This window comes from Watersipora subatra, chromosome 10 (genome assembly GCF_963576615.1).
Source record: "Watersipora subatra chromosome 10, tzWatSuba1.1, whole genome shotgun sequence".
In the NCBI taxonomy this organism is placed as follows: Eukaryota; Metazoa; Bryozoa; class Gymnolaemata; order Cheilostomatida; family Watersiporidae; genus Watersipora; species Watersipora subatra.
In genome coordinates this window covers 48,739,536-48,761,195 of record NC_088717.1, presented here as the reverse complement: position 1 = coordinate 48,761,195, position 21,660 = coordinate 48,739,536, and the positions used below count along the sequence as shown (strand labels likewise).

The 21,660-nt window shown below is 37.5% G+C and overlaps 22 non-coding genes across 22 annotated transcripts; all 22 read right to left on the bottom strand.

Moving 5' to 3' along the window:
* Positions 1-976: 976 nt before the first annotated feature.
* Trnai-aau (transfer RNA isoleucine (anticodon AAU)) lies at positions 977-1,050 on the bottom strand. Its single transcript has one exon. It is a non-coding gene; the product is annotated as a tRNA-Ile (tRNA).
* A 1,048-nt stretch (positions 1,051-2,098) lies between these two features.
* Trnai-aau (transfer RNA isoleucine (anticodon AAU)) lies at positions 2,099-2,172 on the bottom strand. Its single transcript has one exon. It is a non-coding gene; the product is annotated as a tRNA-Ile (tRNA).
* Positions 2,173-2,469: 297 nt separating this feature from the next.
* Trnai-aau (transfer RNA isoleucine (anticodon AAU)) lies at positions 2,470-2,543 on the bottom strand. Its single transcript has one exon. It is a non-coding gene; the product is annotated as a tRNA-Ile (tRNA).
* A 1,430-nt stretch (positions 2,544-3,973) lies between these two features.
* On the bottom strand, positions 3,974-4,047 carry Trnai-aau (transfer RNA isoleucine (anticodon AAU)). The gene has a single exon. It is a non-coding gene; the product is annotated as a tRNA-Ile (tRNA).
* Positions 4,048-4,715: 668 nt separating this feature from the next.
* Trnai-aau (transfer RNA isoleucine (anticodon AAU)) lies at positions 4,716-4,789 on the bottom strand. Its single transcript has one exon. It is a non-coding gene; the product is annotated as a tRNA-Ile (tRNA).
* A 1,054-nt stretch (positions 4,790-5,843) lies between these two features.
* Positions 5,844-5,917, bottom strand: Trnai-aau (transfer RNA isoleucine (anticodon AAU)). The gene has a single exon. It is a non-coding gene; the product is annotated as a tRNA-Ile (tRNA).
* A 297-nt stretch (positions 5,918-6,214) lies between these two features.
* Trnai-aau (transfer RNA isoleucine (anticodon AAU)) lies at positions 6,215-6,288 on the bottom strand. Its single transcript has one exon. It is a non-coding gene; the product is annotated as a tRNA-Ile (tRNA).
* Positions 6,289-7,340: 1,052 nt separating this feature from the next.
* Positions 7,341-7,414, bottom strand: Trnai-aau (transfer RNA isoleucine (anticodon AAU)). The gene has a single exon. It is a non-coding gene; the product is annotated as a tRNA-Ile (tRNA).
* Positions 7,415-7,719: 305 nt separating this feature from the next.
* Trnai-aau (transfer RNA isoleucine (anticodon AAU)) lies at positions 7,720-7,793 on the bottom strand. The gene has a single exon. It is a non-coding gene; the product is annotated as a tRNA-Ile (tRNA).
* Positions 7,794-8,098: 305 nt separating this feature from the next.
* Trnai-aau (transfer RNA isoleucine (anticodon AAU)) lies at positions 8,099-8,172 on the bottom strand. Its single transcript has one exon. It is a non-coding gene; the product is annotated as a tRNA-Ile (tRNA).
* A 297-nt stretch (positions 8,173-8,469) lies between these two features.
* Positions 8,470-8,543, bottom strand: Trnai-aau (transfer RNA isoleucine (anticodon AAU)). Its single transcript has one exon. It is a non-coding gene; the product is annotated as a tRNA-Ile (tRNA).
* A 305-nt stretch (positions 8,544-8,848) lies between these two features.
* On the bottom strand, positions 8,849-8,922 carry Trnai-aau (transfer RNA isoleucine (anticodon AAU)). Its single transcript has one exon. It is a non-coding gene; the product is annotated as a tRNA-Ile (tRNA).
* Positions 8,923-9,227: 305 nt separating this feature from the next.
* On the bottom strand, positions 9,228-9,301 carry Trnai-aau (transfer RNA isoleucine (anticodon AAU)). The gene has a single exon. It is a non-coding gene; the product is annotated as a tRNA-Ile (tRNA).
* A 676-nt stretch (positions 9,302-9,977) lies between these two features.
* On the bottom strand, positions 9,978-10,051 carry Trnai-aau (transfer RNA isoleucine (anticodon AAU)). The gene has a single exon. It is a non-coding gene; the product is annotated as a tRNA-Ile (tRNA).
* A 675-nt stretch (positions 10,052-10,726) lies between these two features.
* Trnai-aau (transfer RNA isoleucine (anticodon AAU)) lies at positions 10,727-10,800 on the bottom strand. Its single transcript has one exon. It is a non-coding gene; the product is annotated as a tRNA-Ile (tRNA).
* A 304-nt stretch (positions 10,801-11,104) lies between these two features.
* Positions 11,105-11,178, bottom strand: Trnai-aau (transfer RNA isoleucine (anticodon AAU)). The gene has a single exon. It is a non-coding gene; the product is annotated as a tRNA-Ile (tRNA).
* A 1,434-nt stretch (positions 11,179-12,612) lies between these two features.
* Trnai-aau (transfer RNA isoleucine (anticodon AAU)) lies at positions 12,613-12,686 on the bottom strand. The gene has a single exon. It is a non-coding gene; the product is annotated as a tRNA-Ile (tRNA).
* Positions 12,687-13,356: 670 nt separating this feature from the next.
* Trnai-aau (transfer RNA isoleucine (anticodon AAU)) lies at positions 13,357-13,430 on the bottom strand. Its single transcript has one exon. It is a non-coding gene; the product is annotated as a tRNA-Ile (tRNA).
* Positions 13,431-14,104: 674 nt separating this feature from the next.
* On the bottom strand, positions 14,105-14,178 carry Trnai-aau (transfer RNA isoleucine (anticodon AAU)). Its single transcript has one exon. It is a non-coding gene; the product is annotated as a tRNA-Ile (tRNA).
* A 4,576-nt stretch (positions 14,179-18,754) lies between these two features.
* Positions 18,755-18,828, bottom strand: Trnai-aau (transfer RNA isoleucine (anticodon AAU)). Its single transcript has one exon. It is a non-coding gene; the product is annotated as a tRNA-Ile (tRNA).
* Positions 18,829-20,259: 1,431 nt separating this feature from the next.
* Positions 20,260-20,333, bottom strand: Trnai-aau (transfer RNA isoleucine (anticodon AAU)). The gene has a single exon. It is a non-coding gene; the product is annotated as a tRNA-Ile (tRNA).
* Positions 20,334-21,389: 1,056 nt separating this feature from the next.
* Trnai-aau (transfer RNA isoleucine (anticodon AAU)) lies at positions 21,390-21,463 on the bottom strand. Its single transcript has one exon. It is a non-coding gene; the product is annotated as a tRNA-Ile (tRNA).
* Between the last annotated feature and the right edge of the window lie 197 nt (positions 21,464-21,660).

Below are 21,660 nucleotides of genomic sequence, written 5' to 3'. Positions count from 1 at the left end.
TCCAATAACATTCGCATTTTACGACTGACACTTCAAACAACTAAGCGATTCTGCCAAAATTACAAATTAACTTTAAAAACGATTTCAAGAGGAAATGACCAACACTTTAGATAGTATGAGCTTCATTTAATGATATCCAACTCGTTAGCCTGACACTTTGACCAACAGGGACATTTGATCAGATTAGCAAAAAGCGCCTTGAATTAGAAAAGGGACGACTAGACTCTTGACCGATATGGGGCTTGAACCCATGATATTCACCTATTAGACTAACACTCTAACCAACTGAGCTAATCGGCCACATGATGTGATTGTCCAAATGTTTAAGTTCGAAAAAGCTGACTGAAACGTTAGCCAATTTTGGCGTCGTTCCAATAACATTCAGCTTTTTCGACTGACACTTCAAACAACTAAGCGATTCTGCCATAATTACAAAATAACTTTAAATACGATTTCAAAAGAAAATGACCAGCATCTTAGATAGTATGAGACTTCATTGAATAATATTCAAATCATCTAGCTTGACACTTTGAGCAACATGGAAATTCGAACAAATTTGCAAAAAGCCCTTTGAATAGGAATTGGAAAAGAGAAAACTAAAATGTTGGCCAGTATGGGGCTCGAACCCATGACATTCAGCTTATTAGACTGACACTCTAACAAACTGAGCTAATCGGCCACATGATGTCATTGTTCAAAAAAATAAGTTCAAATGAGCTGACTAAAACGTTAGCCAACTTAAGGGTCGATCCAATGATATTCAGCTTTTTAGACTGACATTTCCAACCACTAGGTGATTCGGCCAGAATAACAAAAGAACTTTAAATGCGAATTCGAAATGTGATGACCAAACGTTGAATAGTCTAAGGCTTGATTCAATGATTGCCAACTCAGTTGCATGACATTTTGACCAACAGAGAAATTTGATCAGATTAGCAAAAAGCGCCTTGAATTAGAAAAGGGACGACTAGACTCTTGACCGATATGGGGCTTGAACCCATGACACTCAGCTTATTAGACTGACGCTCTAACCAACTGAGCTAATCGGCCACATGATGTGATTGTCCAAATATTTAAGTTCGAAAGAGCTGACTGAAACGTTAGCCAGTTTTGGGGTCGATCCAATATTGTTCAACTTTTTCGACTGACACTTCAAACAACTAAGCGATTCCGCCATAATTTCAAAATAACTTTAAATACGATTTCAAAAGAAAATGACCAGCATCTCAGATAGTATGAGGCTTCATTCAATGATATTTAGATCATCTAGATTGATACTTTGATCAACAGGGAAATTCGATCAAATTAGCAAAAAGCCTTTTGAATGGGAATTGGAAAAGAGAAAACTAAAATGTTGGCCAGTATGGGGCTCGAACCCATGACATTCAGCTTATTAGACTGACACTCTAACAAACTGAGCTAATCGGCCACATGATGTCATTGTTCAAAAAAATAAGTTCAAAAGAGCTGACTGAAACGTTAGCCAGTTTTTGGGTCGATCCAATAACATTCGCATTTTACGACTGACACTTCAAACAACTAAGCGATTCTGCCAAAATTACAAATTAACTTTAAAAACGATTTCAAGAGAAAATGACCAACACTTTAGATAGTATGAGTTTCATTTAATGATATCCAACTCGTTAGCCTGACACTTTGACCAACAGGGACATTTGATCAGATTAGCAAAAAGCGCCTTGCATTAGAAAAGGGACGACTAGACTCTTGAACGATATGGGGCTTGAACCCATGACATTCACTTATTAGACCGACACTCTAACCAACTGAACTAATCGACCACATGATGTGGTCGTTCAAAAATTTGATTTCAAAATGAGCTGACTGAATTGTTAGCCAACTTAAAGGTCGATCCAATAGTATTCAGCTCTTTAGACTGACATTTCAAACAACCAAGCGGTTCGGCCATAATTACAAAAGCACTTTGAGTACAAATTCGAAATGAAATGACCAAAATCTTAAATAGCATGAGGCTTCATTCAATGATATCCAACTCATTAGCCTGACACTTTGACCAAGAGGGAACTTTGATCAGATTAGTAAAAAGCGCCTTGAATAGGAAAAGAGAAAACTAAACTGTTGACCGATATGGGGCTCGAACCCATAACATTCAGCTTATTAGACTGACGCTCTAACCAACTGAGCTAATCGGCCCCAAGATGAGGTTGTCCAAATATTCGATTTCAAAATGAGCTGACTAAAACGTTAGCCAACTTAAGGGTCGATCCAATGATATTCAGCTTTTTAGACTGACATTTCGAACCACTAGGTGATTCGGCCATAATAACAAAAGAACTTTAAATGCGACTTCGAAATGAGATGACCAAAATTGGATAGTATAAGGCTTGTTTCAATGATTGCCAACTCAGTGTCATGACACTCTGACGAACAGGGAAATTTGATCAGGTTAGTAAAAAGCGCTTTGAATAGGAAAAGAGACAACTAAACTGTTGGCCAATATGGGGCTCGAACCCATGACATTCAGCTTATTAGACTGACACTCTAACCAACTGAGCTAATCGGCCACATGATGTGATTGTCCAAATGTTAAGTTCGAAAGAGCTGACTGAAACGTTAGCCAATTTTGGCGTCGTTCCAATAACATTCAGCTTTTTCGACTGACACTTCAAACAACTAAGCGATTCTGCCATAATTACAAAATAACTTTAAATACGATTTCAAAAGAAAATGACCAGCATCTTAGATAGTATGAGACTTCATTCAATAATATTCAAATCATCTAGCTTTACACTTTGAGCAACATGGAAATTCGAACAAATTAGCAAAAAGCCTTTTGAATAGGAATTGGAAAAGAGAAAACTAAAATGTTGACCAATATGGGGCTCGAACCCATGACATTCAGCTTATTAGACGGACGCTCTAACCAACTGAGCTAATCGACCACATGATGTGATTGTCCAAATATTTAAGTTCGAAAGAGCTGACTGAAACGTTAGCCAATTTTGAGGGCGATCCAATAATATTCAGCTTGTTAGACTGACATTTCAAACAACTAAGGGATTCGGCCATAATAACAAATCACTTTGAATACGAATTCAAATTGAGATTACCAAATCCTTGGGTAGTAGAGGGCTTGAGTCAATGATATTCAACCATATTAACATGACCCTTTGACCAACAGAGAAAGTTGATCAGATTAGCCAAAAGCGCATTAATTAGTAATTGGAAAAGAGACGACTAAACTGTGTGCCGATATGTGGCTTGAACCCATGATATTCACCTATTAGACTAACACTCTAACCAACTGAGCTAATCGGCGACATGATGTGAATGTCCAAAAAAATAAGTTCAAATGAGCTGACTAAAACGTTAGCCAACTTAAGGGTCGATCCAATGATATTCAGCTTTTTAGACTGACATTTCGAACCACTAGGTGATTCGGCCAGAATAACAAAAGAATTTTAAATGCGACTTCGAAATGAGATGACCAAAATTGGATAGTATAAGGCTTGATTCAATGATTGCCAACTCAGTGTCATGACACTCTGACGAACAGGGAAATTTGATCGGAATAGTAAAAAGCGCTTTGAATAGGAAAAGAGACAACTAAACTGTTTGCCAATATGGGGCTCGAACCCATGACATTCAGCTTATTAGACTGACACTCTAACCAACTGAGCTAATCGGCCACATGATGTCATTGTCCAAATGTTTAAGTTCGAAAAAGCTGACTGAAACGTTAGCCAATTTTGGCGTCGTTCCAATAACATTAAGCTTTTTCGACTGACACTTCAAACAACTAAGCGATTCTGCCATAATTACAAAATAACTTTAAATACGATTTCAAAAGAAAATGACCAGCATCTTAGATAGTATGAGACTTCATTGAATAATATTCAAATCATCTAGCTTGACACTTTGAGCAACATGGAAATTCGAACAAATTAGCAAAAAGCCCTTTGAATAGGAATTGGAAAAGAGAAAACTAAAATGTTGGCCAATATGGGGCTCGAACCCATGACATTCAGCTTATTAGACTGACGCTCTAACCAACTGAGCTAATCGGCCACATGATGTGATTGTCCAAAAAAATAAGTTCAAAAGAGCTGACTGAAACGTTAGCCAGTTTTGGGGTCGATCCAATAACATTCGCATTTTACGACTGACACTTCAAACAACTAAGCGATTCTGCCAAAATTACAAATTAACTTTAAAAGCGATTTCAAGAGAAAATGACCAACACTTTAGATAGTATGAGCTTCATTTAATGATATCCAACTCGTTAGCCTGACACTTTGACCAACAGGGACATTTGATCAGATTAGCAAAAAGCGCCTTGAATTAGAAAAGGGACGACTAGACTCTTGACCGATATGGGGCTTGAACCCATGACATTCACTTATTAGACCGACGCTCTAACCAACTGAACTAATCGGCCACATGACGTGGTGGTTCAAAAATTTGATTTCAAAATGGGCTGACTGAATTGTTAGCCAACTTAAGGGTCGATCCAATGGTATTCAGCTCTTTAGACTGACATTTCAAACAACCAAGCGGTCGGCCATTTTTACAATAGCACTTTGAGTACAAATTCGAAATGAAATGACCAAAATCTTAAATAGCATGAGGCTTTATTCAATGATATCCAACTCATTAACCTGACACTTTGACCAAGAGGGAACTTTGATCAGATTAGTAAAAAGCGCATTGAATAGGAAAAAAGAAAACTAAACTGTTGACCGATACGGGGCTCGAACCCATAACATTCAGCTTATTAGACTGACGCTCTAGCCAACTGAGCTAATCGGTCCCAAGATGAGGTTGTCCAAATATTTGATTTCAAAATGAGCTGACTGAATTGCTAGCCAACTTAACGGTCGATCCAATGGTATTCAGCTTTTTAGACTGACATCTCAAACCACTAAGTGATTCGGCCAGAATAACAAAAGAACATTAAATGCGAATTCGAAATGTGATGACCAAACGTTGAATAGTATAAGGCTTGATTCAATGATTGCCAACTCAGTTGCATGACATTTTGACCAACAGAGAAATTTGATCAGATTAGCAAAAAGCGCCTTGAATTAGAAAAGGGACGACTAGACTCTTGACCGCTATGGGGCTTGAACCCATGACATTCAGCTTATTAGACGGGCGCTCTAACCAACTGAGCTAATCGGCCACATGATGTGATTGTCCAAATATTTAAGTTCGAAAGAGCTGACTGAAACGTTAGCCAATTTTGAGGGCGATCCAATAATATTCAGCTTGTTAGACTGACATTTCAAACAACTAAGATATTCGGCCATAATAACAAATCACTTTGAATACGAATTCAAATTGAGATTACCAAATCCTTGGGTAGTATAGGGCTTGAGTCAATGATATTCAACCAAATTAACATGACCCTTTGAGCAACAGGGAAAGTTGATCAGATTAGCCAAAAGCGCATTGATTAGTAATTGGAAAAGAGACGACTAAACTGTTGGCCGATATGTGGCTTGAACCCATGATATTCACCTATTAGACTAACACTCTAACCAACTGAGCTAATCGGCCACATGATGTGAATGTCCAAAAAAATAAGTTCAAAGGAGCTGACTGAAACGTTAGCCAATTTTGAGGTCGATCCAATAACATTCAGCTTTTTCGACTGACACTTCAAACAACTAAGCGATTCTGCCAAAATTACAAAATAACTTTAAATATGATTTCTAAAGAAAATGACCAGCATCTTAGATAGTATGAGGCTTCTTTCAATGATATCCAAATAGTCTAGCTTGACACTTTCACCAACAGGAAAGTTCGATCAAATTAGCAAAAAGCCCTTTGAATAGGAACTGGAAAAGAGAAAACTAAACTGTTGACCGATATGGGGCTCGAACCCATAACATTCAGCTTATTAGACTGACGCTCTAACCAACTGAGCTAATCGGCCCCAAGATGAGGTTGTCCAAATATTCGATTTCAAAATGAGCTGACTAAAACGTTAGCCAACTTAAGGGTCGATCCAATGATATTCAGCTTTTTAGACTGACATTTCGAACCACTAGGTGATTCGGCCATAATAACAAAAGAACTTTAAATGCGACTTCGAAATGAGATGACCAAAATTGGATAGTATAAGGCTTGTTTCAATGATTGCCAACTCAGTGTCATGACACTCTGACGAACAGGGAAATTTGATCAGGTTAGTAAAAAGCGCTTTGAATAGGAAAAGAGACAACTAAACTGTTGGCCAATATGGGGCTCGAACCCATGACATTCAGCTTATTAGACTGACACTCTAACCAACTGAGCTAATCGGCCACATGATGTGATTGTCCAAATGTTTAAGTTCGAAAGAGCTGACTGAAACGTTAGCCAATTTTGGCGTCGTTCCAATAACATTCAGCTTTTTCGACTGACACTTCAAACAACTAAGCGATTCTGCCATAATTACAAAATAACTTTATATACGATTTCAAAAGAAAATGACCAGCATCTTAGATAGTATGAGACTTCATTCAATAATATTCAAATCATCTAGCTTTACACTTTGAGCAACATGGAAATTCGAACAAATTAGCAAAAAGCCTTTTGAATAGGAATTGGAAAAGAGAAAACTAAAATGTTGACCAATATGGGGCTCGAACCCATGACATTCAGCTTATTAGACGGACACTCTAACCAACTGAGCTAATCGGCCACATGATGTGATTGTCCAAATATTTAAGTTCGAAAGAGCTGACTGAAACGTTAGCCAATTTTGAGGGCGATCCAATAATATTCAGCTTGTTAGACTGACATTTCAAACAACTAAGGGATTCGGCCATAATAACAAATCACTTTGAATACGAATTCAAATTGAGATTACCAAATCCTTGGGTAGTATAGGGCTTGAGTCAATGATATTCAACCATATTAACATGACCCTTTGACCAACAGAGAAAGTTGATCAGATTAGCCAAAAGCGCATTAATTAGTAATTGGAAAAGAGACGACTAAACTGTGTGCCGATATGTGGCTTGAACCCATGATATTCACCTATTAGACTAACACTCTAACCAACTGAGCTAATCGGCGACATGATGTGAATGTCCAAAAAAATAAGTTCAAATGAGCTGACTAAAACGTTAGCCAACTTAAGGGTCGATCCAACGATATTCAGCTTTTTAGACTGACATTTCGAACCACTAGGTGATTCGGCCAGAATAACAAAAGAATTTTAAATGCGACTTCGAAATGAGATGACCAAAATTGGATAGTATAAGGCTTGATTCAATGATTGCCAACTCAGTGTCATGACACTCTGACGAACAGGGAAATTTGATCAGATTAGTAAAAAGCGCTTTGAATAGGAAAAGAGACAACTAAACTGTTGGCCAATATGGGGCTCGAACCCATGATATTCAGCTTATTAGACTGACACTCTAACCAACTGAGCTAATCGGCCACATGATGTGATTGTCCAAATGTTTAAGTTCGAAAAAGCTGACTGAAACGTTAGCCAATTTTGGCGTCGTTCCAATAACATTCAGCTTTTTCGACTGACACTTCAAACAACTAAGCGATTCTGCCATAATTACAAAATAACTTTAAAAACGATTTCAAAAGAAAATGACCAGCATCTTAGATAGTATGAGACTTCATTGAATAATATTCAAATCATCTAGCTTGACACTTTGAGCAACATGGAAATTCGAACAAATTAGCAAAAAGCCCTTTGAATAGGAATTGGAAAAGAGAAAACTAAAATGTTGGCCAATATGGGGCTCGAACCCATGACATTCAGCTTATTAGACTGACGCTCTAACCAACTGAGCTAATCGGCGACATGATGTGAATGTCCAAAAAAACAAGTTCAAAAGAGCGGACTGAAACGTTAGCCAATTTTAGGGTCGATCCAATAACATTCAGCTTTTTCGACTGACACTTCAAACAACTAAGCGATTCTGCCAAAATTACAAAATAACTTTAAATATGATTTCTAAAGAAAATGACCAGCATCTTAGATAGTATGAGGCTTCTTTCAATGATATCCAAATAGTCTAGCTTGACACTTTCACCAACAGGAAAGTTCGATCAAATTAGCAAAAAGCCCTTTGAATAGGAACTGGAAAAGAGAAAACTAAAATGTTGACCGATATGGGGATCGAACCCATAACATTCAGCTTATTAGACTGACGCTCCAACCAACTGAGCTAATCGGCCCCAAGATGAGGTTGCCCAAATATTCGATTTCAAAATGCGCTAACTAAAACGTTAGCCAACTTAAGGGTCGATCCAATGATATTCAGCTTTTTAGACTGACATTTCGAACCACTAGGTGATTCGGCCAGAATAACAAAAGAATTTTAAATGCGACTTCGAAATGAGATGACCAAAATTGGATAGTATAAGGCTTGATTCAATGATTGCCAACTCAGTGTCATGACACTCTGACGAACAGGGAAATTTGATCAGATTAGTAAAAAGCGCTTTGAATAGGAAAAGAGACAACTAAACTGTTGGCCAATATGGGGCTCGAACCCATGATATTCAGCTTATTAGACTGACACTCTAACCAACTGAGCTAATCGGCCACATGATGTGATTGTCCAAATGTTTAAGTTCGAAAAAGCTGACTGAAACGTTAGCCAATTTTGGCGTCGTTCCAATAACATTCAGCTTTTTCGACTGACACTTCAAACAACTAAGCGATTCTGCCATAATTACAAAATAACTTTAAAAACGATTTCAAAAGAAAATGACCAGCATCTTAGATAGTATGAGACTTCATTGAATAATATTCAAATCATCTAGCTTGACACTTTGAGCAACATGGAAATTCGAACAAATTAGCAAAAAGCCCTTTGAATAGGAATTGGAAAAGAGAAAACTAAAATGTTGGCCAATATGGGGCTCGAACCCATGACATTCAGCTTATTAGACTGACGCTCTAACCAACTGAGCTAATCGGCGACATGATGTGAATGTCCAAAAAAACAAGTTCAAAAGAGCGGACTGAAACGTTAGCCAATTTTAGGGTCGATCCAATAACATTCAGCTTTTTCGACTGACACTTCAAACAACTAAGCGATTCTGCCAAAATTACAAAATAACTTTAAATATGATTTCTAAAGAAAATGACCAGCATCTTAGATAGTATGAGGCTTCTTTCAATGATATCCAAATAGTCTAGCTTGACACTTTCACCAACAGGAAAGTTCGATCAAATTAGCAAAAAGCCCTTTGAATAGGAACTGGAAAAGAGAAAACTAAAATGTTGACCGATATGGGGATCGAACCCATAACATTCAGCTTATTAGACTGACGCTCCAACCAACTGAGCTAATCGGCCCCAAGATGAGGTTGCCCAAATATTCGATTTCAAAATGCGCTAACTAAAACGTTAGCCAACTTAAGGGTCGATCCAATGATATTCAGCTTTTTAGAGTGACATTTCGAACCACTAGGTGATTCGGCCAGAATAACAAAAGAATTTTAAATGCGACTTCGAAATGAGATGACCAAAATTAGATAGTATAAGGCTTGATTCAATGATTGCCAACTCAGTGTCATGACACTCTGACGAACAGGGAAATTTGATCAGATTAGTAAAAAGCGCTTTGAATAGGAAAAGAGACAACTAAACTGTTTGCCAATATGGGGCTCGAACCCATGATATTCAGCTTATTAGACTGACACTCTAACCAACTGAGCTAATCGGCCACATGATGTGATTGTCCAAATGTTTAAGTTCGAAAAAGCTGACTGAAACGTTAGCCAATTTTGGCGTCGTTCCAATAACATTCAGCTTTTTCGACTGACACTTCAAACAACTAAGCGATTCTGCCATAATTACAAAATAACTTTAAAAACGATTTCAAAAGAAAATGACCAGCATCTTAGATAGTATGAGACTTCATTGAATAATTTTCAAATCATCTAGCTTGACACTTCGAGCAACATGGAAATTCGAACAAATTAGCAAAAAGCCCTTTGAATAGGAATTGGAAATGAGAAAACTAAAATGTTGGCCAATATGGGGCTCGAACCCATGACATTCAGCTTATTAGACTGACGCTCTAACCAACTGAGCTAATCGGCCACATGATGTGATTGTCCAAAAAAATAAGTTCAAAAGAGCTGACTGAAACGTTAGCCAGTTTTGGGGTCGATCCAATAACATTCGCATTTTACGACTGACACTTCAAACAACTAAGCGATTCTGCCAAAATTACAAATTAACTTTAAAAACGATTTCAAGAGGAAATGACCAACACTTTAGATAGTATGAGCTTCATTTAATGATATCCAACTCGTTAGCCTGACACTTTGACCAACAGGGACATTTGATCAGATTAGCAAAAAGCGCCTTGAATTAGAAAAGGGACGACTAGACTCTTGACCGATATGGGGCTTGAACCCATGATATTCACCTATTAGACTAACACTCTAACCAACTGAGCTAATCGGCCACATGATGTTATTGTCCAAATGTTTAAGTTCGAAAAAGCTGACTGAAACGTTAGCCAATTTTGGCGTCGTTCCAATAACATTCAGCTTTTTCGACTGACACTTCAAACAACTAAGCGATTCTGCCATAATTACAAAATAACTTTAAATACGATTTCAAAAGAAAATGACCAGCATCTTAGATAGTATGAGACTTCATTGAATAATATTCAAATCATCTAGCTTGACACTTTGAGCAACATGGAAATTCGAACAAATTTGCAAAAAGCCCTTTGAATAGGAATTGGAAAAGAGAAAACTAAAATGTTGGCCAATATGGGGCTTGAACCCATGACATTCAGCTTATTAGACGGACGCTCTAACCAACTGAGCTAATCGGCCACATGATGTGATTGTTCAAATATTTAAGTTCGAAAGAGCTGACTGAAACGTTAGCCAATTTTGAGGGCGATCCAATAATATTCAGCTTGTTAGACTGACATATCAAACAACTAAGGGATTCGGCCATAATAACAAATCACTTTGAATACAAATTCAAATTGAGATTACCAAATCCTTGGGTAGTATAGGGCTTGAGTCAATGATATTCAACCATATTAACATGACCCTTTGACCAACAGGGAAAGTTGATCAGATTAGCCAAAAGCGCATTGATTAGTAATTGGAAAAGAGACGACTAAACTGTTGGCCGATATGGGGCTCGAACCCATGACATTCAGCTTATTAGACTGACGCTCTAACCAACTGAGCTAATCGGCTACATGATGTGAATGTCCAAAAAAATAAGTTCAAATGAGCTGACTAAAACGTTAGCCAACTTAAGGGTCGATCCAATGATTTTCAGCTTTTTAGACTGACATTTCGAACCACTAGGTGATTCGGCCAGAATAACAAAAGAACTTTAAATGCGACTTCGAAATGAGATGACCAAAATTGGATAGTATAAGGCTTGATTCAATGATTGCCAACTCAGTGTCATGATACTCTGACGAACAGGGAAATTTGATCAGATTAGTAAAAAGCGCTTTAAATAGGAAAAGAGACAACTAAACTGTTTTCCAATATGGGGCTCGAACCCATGACATTCAGCTTATTAGAATGACGCTCTAACCAACTGAGCTAATCGGCTACATGATGTCATTGTCCAAAAAAATAAGTTCAAAAGAGCTGACTGAAACGTTAGCCAGTTTTGGGGTCGATCCAATAACATTCAGCTTTTTCGACTGACACTTCAAACAACTAGGCGATTCTGCCAAAATTACAAAATAACTTTAAAAACGATTTCAAAAGAAAATGACAAGCATCTTAGATAGTATGAGGTTTTATTCAATGATATCCAAATCATCTAGCTTGACACTTTGACCAACAGGGAAATTCGATCAAATTAGCAAAAAGACCTTTGAATAGGAATTGGAAAAGAGAAAACTAAAATGTTGGCCAGTATGGGGCTCGAACCCATGACATTCAGCTTATTAGACTGACGTTCTAACCAACTGAGCTAATCGGCCACATGATGTCATTGTCCAAAAAAATATGTTCAAAAGAGCTGACTGAAACGTTAGCCAGTTTTGGGGTCGATCCAATAACATTCAGCTTTTTCGACTGACACTTCAAACAACTAAGCGATTCTGCCAAAATTACAAAATAACTTTAAAAACGATTTCAAAAGAAAATGAAGAGCATCTTAGATAGTATAAGGTTTTATTCAATGATATCCAAATCATGTAGATTGACACTTTGAGCATCAGGGAAATTCGAACAAATTAGTAAAAAGCCCTTTGAATAGGAATTGGGAAAGAGAAAACTAAAATGTTTGCCATAATGGGGCTCGAACACATGAACATTTAGTTTATTAGACTGACGCTCTAACCAACTGAGCTAATCAGCCACATGATGTGATTGTCCAAAAAAATAAGTTCAAAAGAGCTGACTGAAACGTTAGCCAGTTTTGGGGTCGATCCAATAACATTCGCATTTTACGACTGACACTTCAAACAACTAAGCGATTCTGCCAAAATTACAAAATAACTTTAAAAAAGATTTCAAAAGAAAATGAAGAGCATCTTAGAGAGTATGAGGTTTTATTCAATGATATCCAAATCATCTAGCTTTACACTTTGAGCAACAGGGAAATTCGAACAAATTAGTAAAAAGCCCTTTGAATAGGAATTGGGAAAGAGAAAACTAAAATGTTGGCCAATATGGGGCTCGAACCCATGACATTCAGCTTATTAGACTAACGCTCTAACCAACTGAGCTAATCGGCCACATGATGTCATTGTTCAAAAAAATAAGTTCAAAAGAGCTGACTGAAACGTTAGCCAGTTTTGGGGCCGATCCAATAACATTCGACACTTTACGACTGACACTTCAAACAACTAAGCGATTCTGCCAAAATTACAAATTAACTTTAAAAACGATTTCAAGAGAAAATGACTAACACTTTAGATAGTATGAGTTTCATTTAATGATATCCAACTCGTTAGCCTGACACTTTGACCAACAAGGACATTTGATCAGATTAGCAAAAAGCGCCTTGAATTAGAAAAGGGTCGACTAGACTCTTGACCGATATGGGGCTGGAACCCATGACATTCACTTATTAGACCGACGCTCTAACCAACTGAACTAATCGGCCACATGATGTGGTCGTACAAAAAATTGATTTCAAAATGAGCTGACTGAATTGTTAGCCAACTTAAGGGTCGATCCAATAGTATTCAGCTCTTTAGACTGACATTTCAAACAACCAAGCGGTTCGGCCATAATTACAAAAGCACTTTGAGTACAAATTCGAAATGAAATGACCAAAATCTTAAATAGCATGAGGCTTTATTCAATGATATCCAACTCATTAGCCTGACACTTTGACCAAGAGGGAACTTTGATCAGATTAGTAAAAAGCGCCTTGAATAGGAAAAGAGAAAACTCAACTGTTGACCGATACGGGGCTCGAACCCATAACATTCAGCTTATTAGACTGACGCTCTAACCAACTGAACTAATCGGCCACATGATGTGATTGTCCAAATAGTTAAGTTCGAAAGAGCTGACTGAAACGTTAGCCAATTTTGAGGGCGATCCAATAATATTCGGCTTGTTAGACTGACATTTCAAACAACGAAGCGATTCGGCAATAATAACAAATCACTTTGAATACGAGTTCAAATTGAGATTACCAAATCCTTGGGTAGTATAGGGCTTGAGTCAATGATATTCAACCATATTAAAATGACCCTTTGACCAACAGAGAAAGTTGATCAGATTAGCCAAAAGCGCATTGATTAGTAATTGGAAAAGAGACGACTAAACTGTGTGCCGATATGTGGCTTGAACCCATGATATTCACCTATTAGACTAACACTCTAACCAACTGAGCTAATCGGCCACATGATGTGATTGTCCAAAAAAATAAGTTCAAATGAGCTGACTAAAACGTTAGCCAACTTAAGGGTCGATCCAATGATATTCAGCTTTTTAGACTGACATTTCGAACCACTAGGTGATTCGGCCAGAATAACAAAAGAACTTTAAATGCGAATTCGAAATGTGATGACCAAACGTTGAATAGTCTAAGGCTTGATTCAATGATTGCCAACTCAGTTGCATGACATTTTGACCAACAGAGAAATTTGATCAGATTAGCCAAAAGCGCCTTGAATTAGAAAAGGGACGACTAGACTCTTGACCGATATGGGGCTTGAACCCATGACACTCAGCTTATTAGACTGACGCTCTAACCAACTGAGCTAATCGGCCACATGATGTGATTGTCCAAATATTTAAGTTGGAAAGAGCTGACTGAAACGTTAGCCAGTTTTGGGGTCGATCCAATATTGTTCAACTTTTTGACTGACACTTCAAACAACTAAGCGATTCCGCCATAATTTCAAAATAACTTTAAATACGATTTCAAAAGAAAATGACTAGCATCTCAGATAGTATGAGGCTTCATTCAATGATATTTAGATCATCTAGATTGATACTTTGACCAACAGGGAAATTCGATCAAATTAGCAAAAAGCCTTTTGAATGGGAATTGGAAAAGAGAAAACTAAAATGTTGGCCAGTATGGGGATCGAACCCATGACATTCAGCTTATTAGACGGACGCTCCAACCAACTGAGCTAATCGGCCACATGATGTGATTGTCCAAATATTTAAGCTCGAAAGAGCTGACTGAAACGTTAGCCAATTTTGAGGGCGATCCAATAATATTCAGCTTGTTAGACTGACATTTCAAACAACTAAGGGATTCAGCCATAATAACAAATCACTTTGAATACGAATTCAAATTGAGATTACCAAATCCTTGGGTAGTATAGGGCTTGAGTCAATGATATTCAACCATATTAGCATGACCCTTTGACCAACAGAGAAAGTTGATCAGATTAGCCAAAAGCGCATTGATTAGTAATTGAAATAGAGACGCCTAAACTGTTGGCCGATATGTGGCTTGAACCCATGATATTCACCTATTAGACTAACACTCTAACCAACTGAGCTAATCGGCGACATGATGTGAATGTCCAAAAAAATAAGTTCAAAAGAGCTGACTGAAACGTTAGCCAATTTCGGGGTCGATCCAATAACATTCAGCTTTTTTGACTGACACTTCAAACAGCTAAGCGATTCTGCCAAAATTACAAAATAACTTTAAATATGATTTCAAAAGAAAATGACCAGCATCTTAGATAGTATGAGGCTTCATTCAATGATATCCAAATAGTCTAGCTTGACACTTTGACCAACAGGAAGGTTCGATCAAATTAGCAAAAAGCCCTTTGAATAGGAACTGGAAAAGAGAAAACTAAAATGTTGACCGATATGGGGCTCGAAACCATGACATTCAGCTTATTAGGCTGACGCTCTAGCAGACTGAGCTAACCGACCACAAGATGTGGTCACTCAAATATTTGATTTCAAAATGATCTGACTGAAATGTTGGCTAATTTCAGGGTTCATCCAAAGACATTCAGTTTTTTAGACTGACATTTCAAACAACTAAGCGATTCGGCAATAATAACAAAATCACTTTGAATACGAATTCGAATTGAGATGACAAAAATTTTGGATAGTATATGGCTTTAGTCAATAATACTCAACTCATTAACATGACCCTTTGACCAACAGGGAAAGTTGATCAGATTAGTCAAAAGCGCATTGATTAGCAATTGGGAAAGAGACAACTAAAATGTTGACCAATATGGGCTCGAACCCATGACATTCAGCTTATTAGACTGACTCTCTAACCAACTGAGCTAATCGGCCACAAGATGTGGTTGTTCAAATATTTGATTTCAAAATGAGCTGACTGAATTGTTAGCCACCTTAAAGATGTAGTTGCGTCAAAATTTAAGTTGATCTTAAAAGAAAGCATTTTTTTTTCTCTATCAGTTGATATGTTGTTTGTTGTGTTACGCGATCGCATTGCCAAGATATTTGAAGATTAAAACCGAAAAAATCTGATCGCCGTAAAAACGCTCAGGCCACAAAAACGTGCCCAGCCTCGCCAAAAATGATGTCACGCGTTTGGCAACCTGTCTCTATCCCTCGTATTCACATCGGCTATTTGCGATAAAAGTCTAGTCTTACGCGGCTCTATTGGCATATATCTTATTTTGTATTTGCTCATGTTAGCTAGAATAAAATTTTAAATCCTGCTACAGATGCATTATTATGAATGTTTCAAAGGCCTCAAATAACGAAAATTGAAAATTTGTTCTACTCACTTTCTCCAAATGTTGTTTAAACATTTGGGTACCGACTACCAATTCTACCGGTCTACGGTAATTCTGTCAAGTCACTTTATGTAGGACGCGGTCTTTGTATCAGCAGTTTTGCAGCTACCCTATACAGCCTCCCATAAGCCCCGCCCACATTATGTCGCCTATTACATATTGCCTACGTACTAGTTTCTTGCTAGTAGCAATGATATACATTGCTGTATATCATTGCTAGTAGTATTCTTACCGAATACTAAATTAATGAAATAAGCAAGCCACCTCTTTGAAAAGAATATAGACAGGGATAGAGTTTTAAGGATGAGAAGTCTGCTGCAAACTGGATTTGAACTCACATTCTTCAGTTCTGCGGACACCCATATACCATATCCGATTCACTACAATATTCTGCAAATCATGTTTTGCATTATCTTTAACAATATTATTTTATTATATAATTTTTACAAGCAAAAATATTTTCATCTCGGCATAAAGCTTTTATTAAAGATATTCATCAAGTCGTGGCCACTCACATAGTATTAGCTGATACAATAAGACAAATTCATCTACTGCAACAAACTCAACAAAACATCATCCAGCACGCATTCAATTCTCGCTTTCTCCTTTATGGCAGTTTCCACACTGACAAAGCTTCTTCGGCTGGTGGGACGACATAAACATTCTGTAATCAGTAAAACAAGTAAATGTAAACAAAGTAGATGCAATAAATATGTCATTCATAGATATGTCATTCTAAAGCGTATCTATTGACAGCTTCCAAATTGGGAGTTGAATAGATTGCGAGTGTAATTTTAAAAACGAATAAACATTTAATAAAGGCGCAAGTACGCCAAGCCAACGATTCGAAGCTTTGGTTCTGGAAATTAAAGATTTGCAATGATCAATCGATTTTACCCACTTCCTACGAGTGAAAATAATTTGTAATCATGACTCTAATTTACCAAAGAAAATTCGAAAAAAATATTATAGCTAGGTAAAACGGCAGATAAGCTATGAAACGATGATTGGAGATAGCAAAGAATTATCATTTTATTAATTAGTACATGTATTTATGACTATAAAAAATATTACATTTACTAAAGTATAGAAGACTCTAAGTTAATTTACCTCCATTCTGTCTTCTTCTGCAGCAAAACGCTGCTGACGCCTGTCAGCTTTGGCCATAGGCTGTCTACTCTAATATTTTACTTAAAGTTGCTCAGAAAACTCTGAGTAGCGGTCGCTCGAACTTGAAGCCATTTTAAAACTATGTATAACTTAGTAATTGTTGAAACGCGTTGAATCAGAAACAACGATGAGAATCTTCGAGACCACAGACAACGCGTTTTACGAGTGATAACCTTTATTACGGCCTATATAAAAATTTCGCACGCATGATTGGCTAACGAATCGACCTCATTTTTATCGCTCGTGGTTTCGTTTCAGATAACAAGCTTGTTACGTCACGAAATTGGCACCCGCTGGAACGTGAGCTTTTTAACAGAGGGCCTCATTCAAACGCATATATCTCTGGACAGGGTTGGTCTACAAAGACAAAAATGGCATCAAATTGTAGCTGATGTTTTAGCCTTTTATGGGTCCTAATTTCATTTTTGACGCAACTACATCTTTAAGAGTCGATCCAATGATATTCAGCTCTGCAGACTGACATTTCAAACAACTAAGAGATTCGGCCAGACTATCAAACGCACTTTAAAAGCGATTTCAAGAGAAAATGACTAACACTTTAGAGAGTATGAGCTTCATTTAATGATATCCAACTCGTTAGCCTGACACTTTGACCAACAGGGACATTTGATCAGATTAGCAAAAAGCGCCTTGAATTAAAAAAGGGATGACTAGACTCTTGACCGATATGGGGCTCGAACCCATGACATTCACTTATTAGACCGACGCTCTAACCAACTGAACTAATCGGCCACATGATGTGGTCGTTCAAAAATTTGATTTCAAAATGAGCTGACTGAATTGTTAGCCAACTTAAGGGTCGATCCAATGGTATTCAGCTCTTTAGCCTGACATTTCAAACAACCAAGCGGTTCGGCCATAATTACAAAAGCACTTTGAGTACAAATTCGAAATGAAATGACCAAAATCTTAAATGGCATGATGCTTTATTCAATGATATCCAACTCATTAGCCTGACACTTTGACCAAGAGGGAACTTTGATCAGATTAGTAAAAAGCGCCTCGAATAGGAAAAGAGAAAACTAAACTGTTGACCGATATGGGGCTCAAACCCATAATATTCAGCTTATTAGACTGACGCTCTAGCCAACTGAGCTAATCGGTCCCAAGATGAGGTTGTCCAAATATTTGATTTCAAAATGAGCTGACTGAATTGTTAGCCAACTTAACGGTCGATCCAATGGTATTCAGCTTTTTAGACTGACATCTCAAACCACTAAGTGATTCGGCCAGAATAACAAAAGAACATTAAATGCGAATTCGAAATGTGATGACCAAACGTTGAATAGTATAAGGCTTGATTCAATGATTGCCAACTCAGTTGCATGACATTTTGACCAACAGAGAAATTTGATCAGATTAGCAAAAAGCGCCTTGAACTAGAAAAGGGACGACTAGTCTCTTGACCGATATGGGGCTTGAACCCATGACATTCAGCTTATTAGACGGACGCTCTAACCAACTGAGCTAATCGGCCACATGATGTGATTGTCCAAATATTTAAGTTCGAAAGAGCTGACTGAAACGTTAGCCAATTTTGAGGGCGATCCAATAATATTCAGCTTGTTAGACTGACATTTCAAACAACTAAGATATTCGGCCATAATAACAAATCACTTTGAATACGAATTCAAATTGAGATTACCAAATCCTTGGGTAGTATAGGGCTTGAGTCAATGATATTCAACCATATTAACATGACCCTTTGACCAACAGGGAAAGTTGATCAGATTAGCCAAAAGCGCATTGATTAGTAATTGGAAAAGAGACGACTAAACTGTTGGCCGATATGTGGCTTGAACCCATGATATTCACCTATTAGACTAACACTCTAACCAACTGAGCTAATCGGCGACATGATGTGAATGTCCAAAAAAATAAGTTCAAAAGAGCTGACTGAAACGTTAGCCAATTTTAGGGTCGATCCAATAACATTCAGCTTTTTCGACTGACACTTCAAACAACTAAGCGATTCTGCCAAAATTACAAAATAACTTTAAATATGATTTCTAAAGAAAATGACCAGCATCTTAGATAGTATGAGGCTTCTTTCAATGATATCCAAATAGTCTAGCTTGACACTTTCACCAACAGGAAAGTTCGATCAAATTAGCAAAAAGCCCTTTGAATAAGAACTGGAAAAGAGAAAACTAAAATGTTGGCCGATATGGGGCTCGAACCCATAACATTCGGCTTATTAGACTGACGCTCCAACCAACTGAGCTAATCGGCCCCAAGATGAGGTTGCCCAAATATTCGATTTCAAAATGCGCTGACTAAAACGTTAGCCAACTTGAGGGTCGATCCAATGATATTCAGCTTTTTAGACTGACATTTCGAACCACTAGGTGATTCGGCCAGAATAACAAAATAATTTTAAATGCGACTTCGAAATGAGATGACCAAAATTGGATAGTATAAGGCTTGATTCAATGATTGCCAACTCAGTGTCATGACACTCTGACGAACAGGGAAATTTGATCAGATTAGTAAAAAGCGCTTTGAATAGGAAAAGAGACTACTAAACTGTTGGCCGATATGTGGCTTGAACCCATGATATTCACCTATTAGACTAACACTCTAACCAACTGAGCTAATCGGCCACATGATGTGATTGTCCAAATGTTTAAGTTCGAAAAAGCTGACTGAAACGTTAGCCAATTTTGGCGTCGTTCCAATAACATTCAGCTTTTTCGACTGACACTTCAAACAACTAAGCGATTCTGCCATAATTACAAAATAACTTTAAATACGATTTCAAAAGAAAATGACCAGCATCTTAGATAGTATGAGACTTCATTGAATAATATTCAAATCATCTAGCTTGACACTTTGAGCAACATGGAAATTCGAACAAATTAGCAAAAAGCCCTTTGAATAGGAATTGGAAAAGAGAAAACTAAAATGTTGACCAATATGGGGCTCGAACCCATGACATTCAGCTTATTAGACTGACGCTCTAACCAACTGAGCTAATCGGCCACATGATGTGATTGTCCAAAAAAATAAATTCAAAAGAGCTGACTGAAACGTCAGCCAGTTTTGGGGTCGATCCAATAACATTCGCATTTTACGACTGACACTTCAAACAACTAAGCGATTCCGCCATAATTTAAAAATAACTTTAAATACGATTTCAAAAGAAAATGACCAGCATCTCAGATAGTATGAGGCTTCATTCAATGATATTTAGATCATCTAGATTGATACTTTGACCAACAGGGAAATTCGATCAAATTAGCAAAAAGCCTTTTGAATGGGAATTGGAAAAGAGAAAACTAAAATGTTGGCCAGTATGGGGCTCGAACCCATGACATTCAGTTTATTAGACTGAGGCTCTAGCAGACTGAGCTAACCGACCACAAGATGTGGTCACTCAAATATTTGATTTCAAAATGATCTGACTGAAATGTTGGCTAATATCAGGGTCCATCCAAAGACATTCAGTTTTTTAGACTGACATTTCAAACAACTAAGCGATTCGGCAAAAATAACAAAATCACTTTGAATACGAATTCGAATTGAGATGACAAAAATTTTGGATAGTATATGGCTTTAGTCAATGATACTCAACTCATTAACATGACCCTTTGACCAACAGGGAAAGTTGATCAGATTAATCAAAAGCGCATTGATTAGCAATTGGGAAAGAGACAACTAAAATGTTGACCAATATGGGGCTCGAACCCATGACATTCAGCTTATTAGACTGACACTATAACCAACTGAGCTAATCGGCCACATGATGTGGTTGTTCAAATATTTGATTTCAAAATGAGCTGACTGAATTGTTAGCCACCTTTAGAGTCGATCCAATGATTTTTAGCTCTGCAGACTGGCATTTCAAACAACTAAGAGATTCGGCCAGATTATCAAACGCACTTTAAAAGCGATTTCAAGAGAAAATGACCAACACTTTAGAGAGTTTGAGCTTCATTTAATGATATCCAACTCGTTAGCCTGACACTTTGACCAACAGGGACATTTGATCAGATTAGCAAAAAGCGCCTTGAAATAGAAAAGGGATGACTAGACTCTTGACCAATATGGGGCTTGAACCCATGACATTCAGCTTATTAGACGGACGCTCTAACCAACTGAGCTAATCGGCCACATGATGTGATTGTCCAAATATTTAAGTTCGAAAGAGCTGACTGAAACGTTAGCCAATTTTGAGGGCGATCCAATAATATTCAGCTTGTTAGACTGACATTTCGAACCACTAGGTGATTCGGCCAGAATAACAAAATAATTTTAAATGCGACTTCGAAATGAGATGACCAAAATTGGATAGTATAAGGCTTGATTC